This window comes from Bubalus bubalis, chromosome 3 (assembly GCF_019923935.1).
Source record: "Bubalus bubalis isolate 160015118507 breed Murrah chromosome 3, NDDB_SH_1, whole genome shotgun sequence".
Lineage (NCBI taxonomy): Eukaryota > Metazoa > Chordata > Mammalia > Artiodactyla > Bovidae > Bubalus > Bubalus bubalis.
In genome coordinates this window covers 76565817-76583440 of record NC_059159.1, presented here as the reverse complement: position 1 = coordinate 76583440, position 17624 = coordinate 76565817, and the positions used below count along the sequence as shown (strand labels likewise).

At 36.6% G+C, this 17624-nt stretch overlaps 1 long non-coding RNA gene across 7 annotated transcripts in view; it reads right to left on the bottom strand.

Annotated features, from left to right (window-relative positions):
* The window catches only part of LOC123332758, a 270253-nt gene that overhangs the window by 106318 nt on the left and 146311 nt on the right, over positions 1-17624 (bottom strand). For all 7 annotated transcript variants that reach the window (XR_006549766.1, XR_006549767.1, XR_006549771.1 and 4 more), the window contains exon 2: positions 1372-1487. This is a non-coding gene — a long non-coding RNA (uncharacterized LOC123332758). The remainder of the gene's footprint in view (positions 1-1371; positions 1488-17624) is intronic.

The window sequence follows — 17624 nt, the reverse complement described above, 5'->3', positions numbered from 1 at the left end:
AAAGTAATATACATCTTTAAATTTCATTAGGAAATCATATATTTAAACTCTTTACTTCAGATACATTCCTAAACCAGTAACTAAAAAGAGTTGATCTGGCAGCATCTAAGATCTAGTATTTCTTGGTTATTCTCAAAACCTATTCATGGGGATTCTAGCATCTAAGGATTGAGTATCAACACTTTCTCCTGCAATGTTTGCATTTCCCAGTTTTTCTAAGTATCCCTACCTAGCCATATCTAGTAAGACAGTGATGAGATTCTGCACCATCTACCCAGATTGAGATCTGCTTCATTCAGGAAGTTCCACTGACATAGAGTTGGAAGCCCACATAGTAAAAGTCATGGGATACTCAGCTTCAAAGTGTTCCTACAAAGGGTCTTTGGAAATAAATATCGAGTCATACTTACTAGTATTATTTCAGAAGAATAAAATACAAAGGGAAACATCTGTCAAACACTTGATCTCTCTGTCTTAGTATGGATGTGAGAATTGGACAGTGAATAAAGCTGAGCACTGAAGAACTGATGCTTTTGAACTGTGGTGTTGAAGACTCTTGAGAGTCCCTTGGACTGCAAGGAGACCCAACCAGTCCATTCTGAAGGAGATCAGCCCTGGGATTTCTTTGGAAGGAATGATGCTAAAGCTGAAACTCAGTATTTTGGCCACCTCATGCGAAGAGTTGACTCATTGGAAAAGACTCTGATGCTGGGAGGGATTGGGGGCAGGAGGAGAAGGGGACGACAGAGGATGAGATGGCTGGATGGCATCACTGACTTGACGGATGTGAGTCTGAGTGAACTCCAGGAGTTGGTGATGGACAGGGAGGCCTGGAGTGCTGCGATTCATGGGGTCTCAAAGAGTCGGACATGACTGAGCGACTGAACTGACTAACTGATCTCTCTGTCTTATCCTTACTATGAGGATTAAGGTTACGATGTAGATTAAGTATTAGCTCCATTTTATAGAAGAGAAAACAAAATACTCCTGAATCTAACAGATATAAAATGACTTATTCAAAATCACATGATTCCTTAAAGCAGACAATAGTTTAAATCCTAGTTCTATCTTATTATATAGATTGTTTTTTTTAAAGAAAAAAAAATATATATTTTTTAAATAATCTAATGCATGTTTTACAGATGACCACATTTTTGATGTTTGTTGACTTATTTTTAACTCTCAAAATTTCCCCCCTTCGGCCCCACTCTGGACAGGCTGATAAGAGAGTCTGTGCATACTTTCTTCTTTGAAGCAAATGAGAATTTTAAATTTCACAAGTCTCTTGCCAAGGTATGAGAACTTTCCCTTAGTTATACCCCTTAACAACTATAAACCCACTCCCTTTGTTTTGCCCAAGCCACTTCCTACCTGTTTCCACAAACTGATTTCCTCAAGAGTCCTTTGTGTGAAGATTTTCTGTCAGCTCTCTTGGTGTGTGAAGTGTCTTCAGTATCAACATATTAAGTTTGGGGTGAGTGTCCATCCTGCAAAAGAATGAAATATTTATAATTCTACAAAGGAGTTTCCAGGTCAGATTTCAACCAAGTTAATGATATTACCAAGAGATTCCAAGGAAAATACCCAAAACATAACTTGCTTGTTACAAGTAGTTGAGATATATCAATATTCTCCATAGGTACAAGTTTGTAAACTAAAAATTTGATCTTCAACTCATTTTCCTGTTTCATATTTTCATTGGACATTTCTGCGAACATGATAACATGCAGGATGTAAATGCTGTTCATTTTTAAATATTCTTGTGTCTAATATACAACAAAGTGTTATTAACTCAGATGTGTCTGACTCTTTGCAATCCCACGGACTATAGCCCAGCAGGCTTCTCTGTCCATAGAATTCTCCAGGCAAGAATACTGGAGCAGGTTGCCATTTCCTCCTCCAGGGAATCTTTCTGACCCAGATGGCTCAAATGGTAAAGAATCTGCCTTCAACTTTGGTCTCCTGCACTGCAGGCAGATTCTTTATCATCTGAGCCATTAGGGAAGCTCAACATACAGCAAGCACCCAATAAAGACTGTTTGAATAATAAATTAACAAAAACATTACTGATTTATTCTACTTACATTCATTCTTAATAAAAGTGATACATTGTAGAGGTCTACTCAAGAATCAAAAAATCAGATTGACCATGTTCATACTATTTTAGATTTTTGACAGAACTAAAAAGTAACATTTTCTGAAGATAGTAAAAGAAATGGTATATATATTCACAAGCCCAAAATACACATCCATGTGGAATTATCATCTAAAATGAGGGCAAGATTCAACAAAGATTGTCAGAGCTTGGACTAAGAGAAGCTTGATAGTGATTTTAATACTCCAAAATCAACACGGAAATATAATTGTGCTATTAATAGGCTAAATCAGGCTATGGTCCAACTGATTAAAGTAATTAGATGTCTTAATTCAGTTATGCTATTAATGAACTCTGATCCTTTTCTAAGAAATTAATTGAAAATAATAGCATTACACGTATATTCTAACTCTAAAACAAACACATAAAGAATTGATCATCTGTTAATTTTTCCTGCTTTTCCAAATAATGAAAGTGAAAAAAAAAATGTTACAAGGAAGCTTATACATGGATATTTGGAGTTTCATGCATTTGCACAGAATTCTTTGCCTCAGGGAATATTGCTTTTTAAAAACTCACTCTGCTCTAAATGGTGCAGATATTAATCAGTATAATGCCCCGTTAAATCACTCTGCAATAATGATTTGTACAACTTGTTTCAAATTAATACATTAACATTTAATGAGATAATTAAAATTCTTTAAAATCATAACTTTTCTGGTTATTTTCTTAGCTCTTGTTGAAGATGCATATAATCTGTATGAAGAAATGGAGAGGATCTCCCTTGTAATATATCTAGTATAATTCTTAGAGTGTTAATATAAAAAGTGGCATTCTCATACAATAAATATATTAGAAACAGATGGAGTCCAAAAATTAAGTATTACTTCCTGATATACTTGTTTAATTCCAAAACAGCATGGAAGAGACTTTCTACTTTGAAAATGAATTTGCAAAAGCTGAAGAAGTGAAACTAGTAAAAGGCCATTAACTCAAACCTATTTGAATGTTGCAACATGAAAACAACTCACAATAAGTGGAATTGCAAATTAATAGAAATGGGGAAAGGAATTAGGCGGAAAAGGGAAATGAGGATTTTTTTAAGGTATAGCAATCATTGGCCCCTGACATGTGGAAGGTGCTGGTCTTAGAATTATGCTGCTGCTAAGTCGCTTCAGTCATGTCCAACTCTGTGTGACCCCATAGATGGCATCCCACCAGGCTCCGCCGTCCCTGGGATTCTCCAGGCAAGAACACTGGAGTGGGTTGCCATTTCCTTCTCCAATGCATGGAAGTGAAAAGTGAAAGTGAAGTCGTTCAGTCGTGTCCGACTCTTAGCGACCCCATGGACTGCAGCCCACAAGGCTCCTCCATACATGGGATTTTCCAGGCAAGAGTACTGGAGTTGGGTGCCATTGCCTTCTCCGAGAATCATGCTACTTGAGTCAATATTCTTGAGAATCTTTATTACTGGGATGCCTTGTCAGCACTGAACTCTTGGAAATGCAAAACACAACTTTTTTTTTTTTTTTTGGATTTTATCATTTTATTTATTAATTTTTTAATTTTATTTTATTTTTAAACTTTACATAACTGTATTAGTTTTGCCAAATATCAACTAAGAGATATGAACTCAAGGGTCAATTCTTTTTAACTAGAATCATGAATCTAAGTGTTAATTCCATAGATTTTCAGTGCAACTGTTAGTATTAACAGAATCTATGAGGATTCTTCTAGTAAGATTAAAAAGGAGCCTTAAATAATAGATATTTCTAGTTCTTGGCTAAAGGTCACACAAGGAGTCCATATTTATCCTTTTGAACTTTATTAGTAATAAATTTGGTTGTATGGGTGTGTGGATGCTCAGTCGTTAAGTTGTGTCCAACTTTTTTGTGACACTGTGGACTGTAGCCTGCAAGGCTCTTCTATCCATGGGATTTTCCATGTAAGTACTGGAGTGGGTTGCCGTTTCCTTCTCCAGGGGATCTTCCTGACCCAGGGATGTAGTCTTTTCTCCTGTGTTTCCTGCATTCACAAGCAGATTTTTTACCATACAGAGCTTTAAAACTTTATAATAATACATTAGATAATTGTGAAAGCTTTTAAGTATCTTTTATTCTCCCAATTTTTATTGTCGATTATAGATGATAAAAACAAAGGTGTTTGTAGATGATGAGTAGCATTGGATAAAATGCTAATATTTAGTCTATTTATATTATTCTGAAAGCAAACATGAAAGTTCCAGAGTAAAATCAGACTATTATTAATGACAGCAAATAACCACATCAGTTTCCTGTACCTGACTCTCAGAAGAACGTGATGAGAGGCAAATGGTTATCCACACATATACAGAAAGTGATTTTCTTTAATACAGGAGAGAAAACTGAAATTATGAGTTTTTATGAGGACTGGTATATAGTTATACTCCTTTCCACTTGAGAAAGAGAGAAATCTTGCCTCCCTAATGAAAGCAAATCTCAGAGGCAAGAAGAGGAAGGGCCCTCATTTAGAACCATTTCTATTGTGAACATTAAAAAAAAAAAAATGGCTCAGGGATTCATCTTGCTATGAAATCTGAAGCATACCTCTGTTTATAATACACTTAAAATGTAAAAGAACAAATACTTCCAGAGAACAAAAGGAGACAGTCTCTATATTTAGTCTGCTAATTTTCATTGCTCAGGCCAGAACCCTGAAGGATCTCTGAGAAATTTAGGAAGAACGACATTCCTGGTGTCTTGCAAAGCTGTTTTTAAATATAAAAATATAACATGAGTGTCTTCAGTATTGAATATTTAAGTTAGATAAGCCAAGGTGTAAACAGTCTTAATGTTTTGAGGTTTTCAGGTTACACTGAGATAGCTGTCTTTTGATTGAGCAAACTTTCTAGCCATCCAGATAAACAATTACGATGCATTCATGTTCAGGTGAATGATACAACTGTATAAAATCCCCATTTGCTAGCATTCAAACAGCTATGTCCCACTTTCATATATCTTTCCCAAAATTCTGAGGTTGGCAGATGGGACACGTACCAGAGAGAAAGTCTTAAGAATTCTGAGTGAAAATGCCTAACAGGTAAGTTGCTCACTGCAACCTTATCCCCAGGCCAACCCTCTGTGTGGCCCTTGGTGACAGCCTTTACTTACTCAAGTCTTTCACCTATCTTGTATTCATCATCAAAAGAATCTTTAAATTTTATAAAACAGATGGTAGAATCCTTATTTTAGGAATGACATTCAACTAATTTCTAAGAATATAGTCATTAATTATTCTTGAATAAAAACCTAAATAAAGAACACTGAAAAGGCTTTTGAATCAAATTAAAATCAATCAAATCATATAGCATATATCATAAGCTGATCTATACCAAATGTCACTTTTTATACCTGAGTAACAAGTATAATAAATCTGAAAACAAGAATTAATAGGTAAATAGTATCTAGTCTTTGGGTTTCAGTATGAACACTTTTCTTTTCACATGAGAAGGCTACTTATGCATATAAATTATGATAATGGAACTATGTTTTGGGAAACAAATAATTCTGAAAATAGCTTTGTGTTTATTAAAATTTGGAGAATATCAAAGCTTACTTTCTTTTATTAATCACTTTAATCTCTTTATAAAAACACAGAAAAAATCTGTTTACTGAGCCATTTCAAGAAAGTCCATATTAATATCATTCTTGTTTCATACTTGATATAATCTCAATTATTTATATTAATTATCATCTGAACCAAAGTAACCAATTTTTGTTCCCTACAGACACAAACATAGTGACAACTAAATTACAAATCCATAAACTCTTCATCTTTATGAGCAGATATTTCTTATAACCTTTCTAACCAACAATTCTATTGTAGCAAAAAAAAAGATAAATAAAGGTGATAACATTTTGCAAAGGCATTTTCACATTCTATATGGTAAAAGTAAACAAGGTGAATTATGCTTAATGACCAAAACTTCTATTTTTCCTTGCCCTCAAATTATCCAAGAAACCAAAGATTATTTATTAAAAAACCTTAATGTTAGTCTAAGGTTTTAAATTTAATTAAGAATTTTGAAATTGTAATTAAAGTCAATACATTATTCTCTTGTTATTCCCAGTATTACTAAAATTTATGGGATTTAACACTTTAAGAGATATCCAATTATTACAAACTAATTTCTTTCTACACCATTTAATAATTTGAAAGCTTAAACTACTATGAGAACAATGATAGCTTCTTTAACTCAAAAACAAATGTTGGAACTTTCCAAAAATTTATATGAGAAGTTTAGACATACTTTTGTATAAACTGGAAATTCTGTTGCTATTAATTTATGTACTAAAACATGGAAAAAGACATGCCCATTACTCGACTTCTGTTATTCACTAAACAGTAATATTACATGTACTTATTTGTAAGACAATTTACAAGCTTATGTGTTTAGAAAACTGAATTTTAAAGAGTTTTAAATCACACTTAAGCTTTCTTCTTCATTTGTGGAACTAGAGACCATATTTTCCCTAAGATTTTGAGCAAGGTCACTATTCTACATTTCCACGTTATAGGGCTTTAAAAAAAAAAAAAAAACTCACATATTTTAAGCAAAATAATTTCAGTTTAGTAATTTTTCTTTACCTTTTTTTTTTTCTTTTTGAAGACAATATATATCTAGACTGGATATTTTTGGAGTAAACATGTAACAGTTTTTGATTAACTGATATCCAAAAATCCCCAAGGCAAAGGATAGGAAAAGGAACAAAATAAAAAGAATAAAAAGAGAAAGTTTTGAAGAAGCCAGTTTCAGACAAATGTGAAATTACTATTCTCAAGGGAAAGATTAGATGCACGAATCCTCTTTTGAGTACACATACACATGTATGTGCACACACACACACACACACACACGCATGCATGCACACACACACACACACACACGAGTCATTATAGCTCATTTAAGTAAGTGAACGCTCATATAAATTCTCTTTAGACAAACAAATATACAATCTGTCTTCTCCTTTTTGAGCTAAGTTGTCTAAAATGAAGCATCTTGTTTGTCAAAAATGTCTCCAAGTGTCCATTGTAATTTTAGATTTTTCTTTATGAAATCCTTTCAAAAATTAAAATTTGTGTGCTATTGGCATCCATACAAATAGGCAGATGGGAATTGGCTTAGTGGCAAGCTTATTAAATGATGGCTGTCCTTTTATCCTTTTTTATTTATGAAAAACAAATATTATTACTGAGTCCTCTGAAAATCAAAACCAACACTGCTCTCTTATCTATTGCATAAAAGCTCTTAGAAGTGATAAAACAACAACAACAAAAATAGACATTGTAGTTAATTACTGTCTGCTAATGCTGCATTTACAACTATAAAGAAATTGTAAATATAGCAATTAAAAAATACCTGGAGAAATGGAAATTATTCAATTATTTCCTAAAAAATTCTTGGATAAAAGATGTAATCAAAATTTACTTTTCAAATAGTGAGTACTATATTTAAAATTATGAAATTGATGACAATTTTACTGAGGGGAATTAACCATCATAAAAACCCATCATTACTCACAAAAGGAAAAATGAAAACAATAAAGGACATATTCGATAACATAAGAAAAATACTAAAAAAATATAAGGATTATACTTCATGAAAGAAAGCAGAGGGACTTCCGTGCTCAGTGGTTGAGAAACTGCCTGCCAGTACAGGGGACACAGGTTTAATCCCTGGTCAGGAACTAAGAACTCTCAAGCTGGAGGGCAACTAAGCCTCTGTGATACAAAGGCTACAGGAGCACCTAGAGATCAGGCTCCACAACAAGAGAAGCCACTGCAATGAGAAACCTGAGCACAGCAACTGAAGAGTAGCCCCTTCTCGCTGCAATTACAGAAAGCCAGTGCATAAATGAAGACTCTGCAGTCAAAAAATGAATGAATTAAAAAAAAAAAAAAAAAACTCCCCGGGTGATTCTGATAAAATAAAGATAGCAGACATTTTGAAATGGAAAGAAAAGTGCAACAGAACTAAGAAGTGATTCTTGAAAAAATATAAATTAATATTGTTCTTGTTTAGTTGCTCGGTCATGTCTGACTCTTTGCAAGCCCAGGGGCTGCAGGATGCCAGGCTTCCCTATCCTTCACTATCTCCTAGAGATTTCTCCAATTTGTGTCCACTAAGTCCGTGATGCCATTCATTTCATCCTCAAACTAATAGTGGTATATAAAAATGAGAAATATGAAAAAGATACTGTCTAAAGTGACAATTGTACCGGCCATACATGAAAAGCCTAGGGTGAGTTCAAGAGCCTGTTAAAACAAGGGAGAGAACTGGATTCTCAACTCAATTCTGCTGTAACAAGGGGTTTATGAGATGAAGTGAGGGAGATTTTATGCCACCTTTATTTGCTAACTGGTCTTACTATAAAAACTAAATTTTCTCCTGTCTTCATGGCTGGAGGAAGTTTTACAACTTGGAGGTAGGCTCTTACTCTTCCATTGGGACTGGGAGATTAGGGTGCTCTTAAGCCTGTTGATTATGTTTCACTGGGATAGCTCTAGGTCCTTGAGAAAGACATTCCTGGGTTGTAAAACTGCCAAGAGACTTTTAAATGATTTATAGCTCACAGAGCAGAGTCAGAATTTGCAATTATAAATTTTCTAAAATAAATGTTCCAAGAAAAGAGAGGCAGATAGCTTGAGTCAGAATCCTATCTCAAGGGTAGGTGAGCTAAAGGGAATATTAAGGCCCTGTTGGTCGATACTCCAAGATGACATGGTCCCACAAGTCATTACATCCAAATTTTAATATAACATAACATATACTACCCCTGGAGAAGGCATAGGTTATCCACTCCAGTATTCTAGGTGGCTCAGACAGTAAAGAATCTGTCTGCAATGCAGGAGACCTGGGTTTGACCCCTGGGGTTGGGAAGATCCCCTGGAGGAATGCGTACACCTCACTCCAGTATTCTTGCCTGAAGAATTTCCATGGACAGAGGAGCCTGGGAGGCTATACAGTCCATGAGGTTGTAGAATCAGACACTGCTGAGCGACTAAACACAGCAAAGCGTATATTAAACAACGTATACTAAAAATGTTATCCCATGATAACTAAATTGTTTTATAGCACAAAAAAAGGAAAAACACATCCAACTTTGTAACCACAGCATAACCCTTATGCCTAAGCATTACAAAGTACCAAATGTAAACTACCAGTCAACTTAATTTCTGAGTATTTACTGACACAAAGCATACACCAAAACTAAATTTAACATTAACAGGCTAATTTCAGCTGATATTAAAAAAAAAAAAACGCACAGAAAAAACTGGGTTGTGTGTCCGTTGGGGTTCTACCACGAGAGAGATGATATACTTAAGACAGGTTAATTGAAAAGAGATCAATGAAGGGTCTATTTGCAAAGGTTTGAGCAGATTTAAGAGATCAACATGGATTCTGAAACTGCAAGGCATGAATTCTGAAATGGTGGGCAAAGGCATAGGTGATATCACTTAGACAGAAGGAAATACATTACATCTAATTCTGAAGGGAAAAAAGAGGTAAACAGAATTCCCGGAGTCCAGTGAAAACTTGACCCATGGACCACTACACAAACCTTCTGTTGTTGCTGTTCCACGCTACATCCTTTCTGATGCTTTGTGACCCTGTGGACTGTAGCACTCCAGGCTGCCCTATTTCCTGGACTCATGTCCACTGAGACAAACCTTAGGGCCATAGAGAGATAAAGCCTTTGCCAGATCTGTAGCAAAGTAAAAGATAGGAGGTGCGGGAATAACCATCTCCCCTCCTCTTCTCCTCCCACTCTAAGACCTTCTGAATATTGCTCCTACTGGTCAAACACAACATGAAGGCAGAGGGCAAAGAAGCCTTCCAGGCAGGGCAAGCGGTGTTGGGACACAGACGTGGGGGTGGGGAGGACTGCGAGGATTGTATGTTAATTGCCAATGAGCAGCAAGATCAGAAGTGCTACATTTTTCTGAACTGAAGCCTAAGTTGGTTGGAAGATGTCATTTTAAGTGTTAATAAGAAATAAAAAATGCTGGCAATTAAGTTATAACACAATATTTATTATCTGATATGTAAAAATATTTCTACTAACTTAAAATTATTTTACATTTAGACAAAAAATGTTAGTATTTATCACTGTATGCCTACATAAAGACAAAAATATGTGCAAAAGCCAGCTGAGAAATTCTTTAAGTGTCACTATTTACTCTGATTATTCAAAATTACTTTAACTCAGCTTTCCTATACTCTACCACCTGTACCATTAAGAACATTAATGAGGTGACTTTTTTTAAGAATGCCTTAACATCATTTTAAGGAGTTTCTTCCAAGACACAGACACTTGTTTTTAAGTTTTGATGCTGGTATTGGCTCTACTGTATCAAAATTATCAATTGGAAAGTTTCTAGACAGCTCTCCAAATTAATGTTCCTTCCTTAAATGATCCACGAATGGATTATGAGAGAAAAGAAATAAAAATCGCTCTTTGTGAAATCAATAATATTTTGAGTCACTGTTATGCATAGATGAACCTTTATTACACTACACTAAGATACCATGTTAAGATGGATCGCAATTTAAAGGATTATACAAGAATCCTAGGAAGAAATTATGTTTTTAAATGTACCAAGGAATATATGAAAGTGAAAACTGTCAGTCGGTTGTGTCTGACTCTTTGTGACCCCATGGACTGTAGCCTACCAGGCTCCTCTGTCCATGGAATTCTCCAGGCAAGAATACTGGAGTGGGTTGCCATTCCCTTCTCCAGGGCATCTTCCTGACCCAGGGATCAAATCTGGATATCTGGCATTATGGGCAGATTCTTTACTGTCTGAGCTGCCAGGGAAGCTAAAGAAATATATCAGATCAGATCAGATCAGATCAGATCAGTCGCTTAGTCGTGTCCGACTCTTTACGACCCCATGAATTGCAGCAGGCCAGGCCTCCCTGTCCATCACCAACTCCCGGAGTTCACTCAGACCCATGTCCATCGAGTCAGTGATGCCATCCAGCCATCTCATCCTCTGTCGTCCCCTTCTTCTCCTGCCCCTAATCCCTCCCAGCATCAGAGTCTTTTCCAGTGAGTCAACTCTTCACATGAGGTGGCCAAAGTACTGGAGTTTCAGCTTTAGCATCATTCCTTCCAAAGAAATCCCAGGGCTGATCTCCTTTAGAATGGACTGGTTGGATCTCCTTGCAGTCCAAGGGACTCTCAAGAGTCTTCTCCAACACCACACTTCAAAAGCATCAATTTTTTGGCGCTCAGCCTTCTTCACAGTCCAACTCTTACATCCATACATGACCACAGGAAAAACCATGGCCTTGACTAGACAAACTTCTGTTGGCAAAGTAATGTCTCTGCTTTTGAATATGCTATGGAAACTAGGAAAAAATTAAGAGAGATAACTTGTATTCCTTCAACAAGTAAACATTAAGAAAAGCACTGTGTATATTTTTAATCCATATTTCTTTCTGTTTCCAGGGAGTTGTATCGTCTATGTTTTATGGGGAAGAATTATGATCCTTGACTATTACATCCAAGAAATCTTCAGAGGTTACCAAAAAGACAATTATGCTGAGAATTTCTACAGATCTGAGAGTGAAGAAAGTGAAGGTAGTAGGCAGAGGAGCTGTGCAATCTCCTGCCAAGTGGGAAAAATAAGGCAGAACTGCAACATGTCACTGGGATACAATTTTTCTATTTTTCCTTTTTTTTTCTCCCCCAGAGGGAATGCTGAGAGTTAACTACCATTAAAATACTCTTCAATAGCTTCTCCTTAGTAGGTTCTAAATATGAAATTAAAGGTCTGTTTTCTAGAAGAAGGAGATACTGAACAAAAGCAACTTGCCAGGGTACTGGACACAATAGGGCTCTTGATATCAGGAGGAGTATTTGAATATAGGATTAAAGACTCCTTTTGAGGGACTTTGCTTCTAGCAGAGTGTGCTGGCCAAATTAAATGCCTGTTTCCTACTTAAGTACAGGGCAGATGACAACATATGTTTGCCTACCTAAATGACCCATATAGAAGACCTCCCCCCACCCCATCCCGATTGATATCAGTTAACGTTAAAAAAGAAATACTAAAGCAAAACTGGGGATATTTACTTCCATTTCTTGTTCTGCACTATAGTGTCTTTTAAAATATGGCAAATTAATGTTAGCAATGCTTAAAGACTGAACTTTTATCAAAGACTGCTGTTTCTATGGGAGTGAAAGAAAAACATAAATCCATGGGTTTTTGAAAAATGTATAGCTATGAGAGTTGGACCATAAAGAAGGTTGAGTGCAGAAGAATTGATCCTTTTGAATTGTGCTGGAGAAGATTCTTGAGAGTCCATTGGACTGCAAGGAGATAAAACTAGTCCATTCTAAAGGAAATCAGTCCTGAATATGCATTGAAAGGACTGATGCTGAAGCTGAAGCTCCAATATTTTGGCCACCTGATGTGAAGAGCCGACTCACTGGAAAAGACTCTGATGCGAAGAGCCGACTCACTGGAAAAGACTCTGATGCGGGGAAAAATTGAGGGCAGGAGGAGAAGCAGGCAGCAGAGGATGACATGGTAAGATAACATCACTGACTAAATGGACATGAAATTGAGCAAACTCTGGCAGATAGTGAAAGACAGGGAAGCCTGGAGTGCTGCAGTCCATGGAGTCACATAGAATTGAACATGACTGAGTGACTGAACAACAACAACAAAATTAACTCATCCTTTGAGTTCCTAGCTGCTTTAGTTTAAAACACACACACACACACACACACACACATAATGCATGTGTATAAACAAAGAGATACAGATAGTTGGCTTTGTATTTAATTTATCCCATGCAAGATCCTATTTGATAAGGGTATAAAAGCCATAAAATGCAATCTTCACCCTCATACCATCATACCACAGTGGCATCCATTAAAACAAATAGTAGACATAATGAAAATGAGCAGGACCCTATGGGGACCTTTCAAGTACAAAAGTCCCTCAGTGTCCTCAATTTCCTATATGTAAAATAATGCTTTAGTCTCCTAGCCCTTCTTTGAGTTTCAAATAACAGATCAATGCAGTTACTAATTAGGGAAGTGAGGAAACATAGAAACAAAGGAAAAGCAATCAAATACATGCTGACTTAAAGAAATGCACAGTGTAAGAGTTGCAAGCTACGTTTTATCTGGGGCAAAATGAGGACTGCAGCCTGGGAGATAGCCCTCAGATAGCTCTGATAAACAGCTCCAAAGAGGCAGGCAGAGGAAGGTCAGTACATAAGTGATTTCAGTGAAGAAGTTCATGCAACCAAGCACACATTTTGCAGTTTTTGCTAGTCACTAGAAGCAAATGTCACCATGAAGGAACTTAGTGCTCTTCTAGATATGAGAAGATGAAAGAACTGGGCTCATAAAATCAGTTCCTGAAAATATCTGTCTGAAAACACATTCTGCCACTTTTTGAGAGCACAGAGAGCCTCATATCTGATCTCCACCTTGAACTCACTTTAGGACATGTCGAAGGTCAGCAGTTTCAGCAGCATATGATTTAATCCTTACAGAGGTGAACGGCAAGTGCCAATTTGTAACTGACACAAATAAAGTAATGACAATAGTTCATTAATAAAACAGAATCCTAGTTCCTCTTCACTGGTATATACATAACCATCTGACAGATATTGAGTTGTTCTCCAGGATCTAAGACCCTCCCACCCTCTAAGAGGATGGTTACTACATGCTGACCACGGCACTGGACCTGATTGGAACCCGAACGCCAGTAATTGACATTAGTGAAACACCACCCTGTTACCTCACCACCAACCAATCAGAAGAAAGTTATGTACCCCCTGAAGCCCCATCTCCAAGTGCTGTCTTTAAAAATTCTTCCCTGAAAGCCATCAGGGAGTCGGGGCTTTTGACCATGTGCTACCCATACTCCTTGCTTGGTGTCTTGCAAATACAAGCTGTACTTTCCTTCATCACAACCTGGTGTCAGTAAATTGGCTTTGCTGTGAGTTAGTGAGTAGATCCAAGTTCCTTCAGGTGACAAAGTGACTAAGAAAGCAACATCTCCCTGCATGGCTAGATTTTTGCAGTAGTGAGCAAAGTGAAACACAAAGAATGGGAAATATGAACCTAAATGATAATCTCCCCTATCTCTCCCTTCTACTTTTGGCTTGCTTCTGATATAGGATAAAAGGGGCCAGGGTGCCACTTTTAACAGAACGACATAACCATTGAGGGCACAACATAAACCGGTTAGAGACAACTAGGCCCGAGATGGCAGAAAGTGCAACTTCTGGTAGACCTTGAGCCTCATGATATGCTCATTGTAATACATTAGCACACGCTAAACAACACACCTACATGCACCATGTCAATTCTAAGTCAATGGATAAAAGGCCAAAATGGGCAGTAACCCAATTCCTGGAAATCCTCACCTGCTCTGCCAAACAGTGATCCTCTTACTCAGTTTATGAAATTACACAATCCATAAAAACTGACCAGCCCCACACTCAGGCCCCTTGCCTTTTGAGACAGCCTATTCTTTATCTGTGGAGCGTGTATCTCCCAGATTAAATCAGCTTTCCCTTCATGTGGGCTCCCTCTTGAATTCTTTTCTGCATCAAGCCAAGTAACATCACTTGGTGGCCTGTCCCAGGGGCTCTCCGAAGACCTAGGACAAGACCATCCTCTTGCATCCCATTTTCCAGCAACAGTTGTGCTCACACTAATATATTTCCAAATGATCATTTTCTATTTAGACTTTCTAATTGTTTTTGCTAGGAGGATTAGTTCAAAACGAGTTAACTCTAAATTATCAGAAATGGAAACTTCATATTTTTGATCTCTTCAGGGGATTTTAATGTGTTCTGAGAATTTTGATTTAGCCAAATGCTGACCTATTAGCTTAAAATTGTAAAGATTTTGTTAACTGGATTATGAATTGAGTTTTCATATTTACCATTAGTATAATAGATTACCTCTTTAACATTTGTTCAAAATTTCTACCAACTGGTAAGTTCTGAGAAACAAGATAAACTTCTTAGTGTGTTATTTTTGTCCTGTAAACAACTACAGTTCTCATAATTTGAAGCAGCTTGTGAACTTTAGACAAGTTTTACTGCTGTGGACTCATTCATCTTTGTGTCTTTTGTAAAGAATTTAGTATATTGTGGTGTGTCAGCATATCATCTTCAACAGGCTGAAATCACTTCTGAGATTTTAACCTGTAATCTTTGTTCAAAAAGGCAGGTGTGAATTCCCAATTTAATATACATCTGAAGAACTAGCAGTAGGCATTATGCATCCCTAAACATTTTAAATAAAATGATATACATCTCTAACTTGATTAAACATATTATTCTCCTAACAACCCTCTTACTTCAAGATTGATTTCTATAGAACTACAAAACTTACAGATTATGTAACCTGACTTTTCTCATATAATTCATCACTGATATTCCTATATAACAGGCCAAGTGTTTAAGAAGAAGGGCTTCAGAATATCCTTTTATTTTTTCTTTTCTTTAAACTTGGACTTGATCTCTGTTTGGGGCTGTATTTGTTACTTTAAATGTAATTATCTGAAATCTTTCTTTACTAATTGAAAGGACATCAGTACTGTTGCTTAATTGGTACTTTGCTGATGAAACTAGAATAGTTGAAGGGCAGCAATTCATATGCAAACAACATACATCCCCATTCCTAGGCAATTACTTTTAAAATTCAAAACCGTGTATCAAAGACTATACTGCAAAGAGCAGAGTTCTCCATCCTTGTTGTTCCATCCCTAAGTCATATCCCACCCTTTGTGACCCCATGGACTGCAGCATGCCAGGCTTCCCTGCCCTTCACTATCTCTTGCCGTTTGTTCAAATTCAAGTCCATCCTTAGCAAAAAAGAAACTTCACACAAACCCTCTTTAAAGCATATCAAAGAGACTTTAATGAGAAAAATTATATTGTAATCTTCTAAAAGGACCAGTTTAGTAGCGAAATGAATTTCTAATGTGTGGGTCCTATCATTTTTTCTATTTGATAATAATTCAGCTTCTTTGCAGAGCACATTAACTCTTTCAGTCTTTGAGGAAAATTTATAAAACTTACTCCCAACAGCACTACAGTTGATGGGCACTAAGTATTTAGAGTCTAACACACTAACCATGTTCCAAAATGTCTTATGTGGGAATGATGAACTACTCCCTGCAGGGCAAAGTGATGCACTGTCCCCTACTTCTGAAAGCTCAAGCAATTTGGTTCAGAAAGGGTGATGTGTTTGTGTTTCTAAGGTAGCAAAATTTTGAGTTAAACTTCTACATTTCTATATATGTCTTCAACCGTCTGCCTGCAATGCGGGAGACCTGGGTTCAATCCCTGTGTTGGGAAGATCCCCTGGAGAAGGAAATGGTAACCCACTCTGGTATTCCTGCCTGGGGAACCCCACAGACGGAGGAGCCTGGTGGGCTAGAGTCCACGGGGTCGCAAAGAGTTGGACATGACTGAGCGACTTCACTTTCCTTTCCTTTCCTTCTACATATTCAATCCTCAAAAGAACATGAACAGAAATAAAGCTGTGATGAACTATATCAGGTTGTGCTGAGTATTTGGCCCTAAAGAGCTTATCTTAGACAATTTAGTAGCATTTAAATATAATTTTTTAGATGAAGTAAGAAGTCCAAGGTCAAATTCATGCCTTTATTCAAAATACAGTTTGGTCAATCATTATATAGAAACACAGTAATGTTTCCAAACATTCTATTTGTGAAAGAATAAAATTGGATGTGTCTCTTTTTTATTATATCTAAGGTTCACAAGGTCAACTTTTTGAGAATGTACTTTCTTCTGTGTTTATTTTGCTCAGCCTCTACTTTACACATGTAACAAAAATCTAGCAGTACATTATAATTGTATCTTGTCAAGCAGCTATTTGAAAAGCACAACAGCAAAATATTTGCTGTTTGGAGCAAATATGACATGATGGTGATTAAATAACTGGGAATTGAACTTTACTAATAACCACAGATGAGGCTGAGAAGAGGTAATGGGTGGACTGCAATGTGTATCTGATGACATGAATTAGCTTGTATTTATCTTGTTGAAGGAAAAAAAAGAAGAACAGAATGTTTTCCAAGATACTAAGACAAAACAAATCCTAAATATGCTTTATTTCTACAGAAAAAAAAAAATGTTGCTTTTCCTTTCAGTAAAGGAAAAATGTTGCCCCCATCAAGCCATCAACCAACGCAGCCATCACCAACGATGTGCTGTGATGGGAATCGAGGATAGTGAAAAAGTATGAGGATAGAGACAGTTAAAATGCATATTTAAGGAATAGTTTCAATGATTTCAGACTCTTAGATCTTCCCACATGTGGAAAAGCACTAGAATTTAATTGAGATGTCTTTTGCTGTGGTTGGGCTTCCCTGGTGGCTCAGAGATTAAAGCATCTGCCTCCAATGTGGGAGGCCCGGGTTCGGTCCCTGGGTTAGGAAGATCCCCTGGAGAAGGAAATGGTAACCCACTCCAGTATTC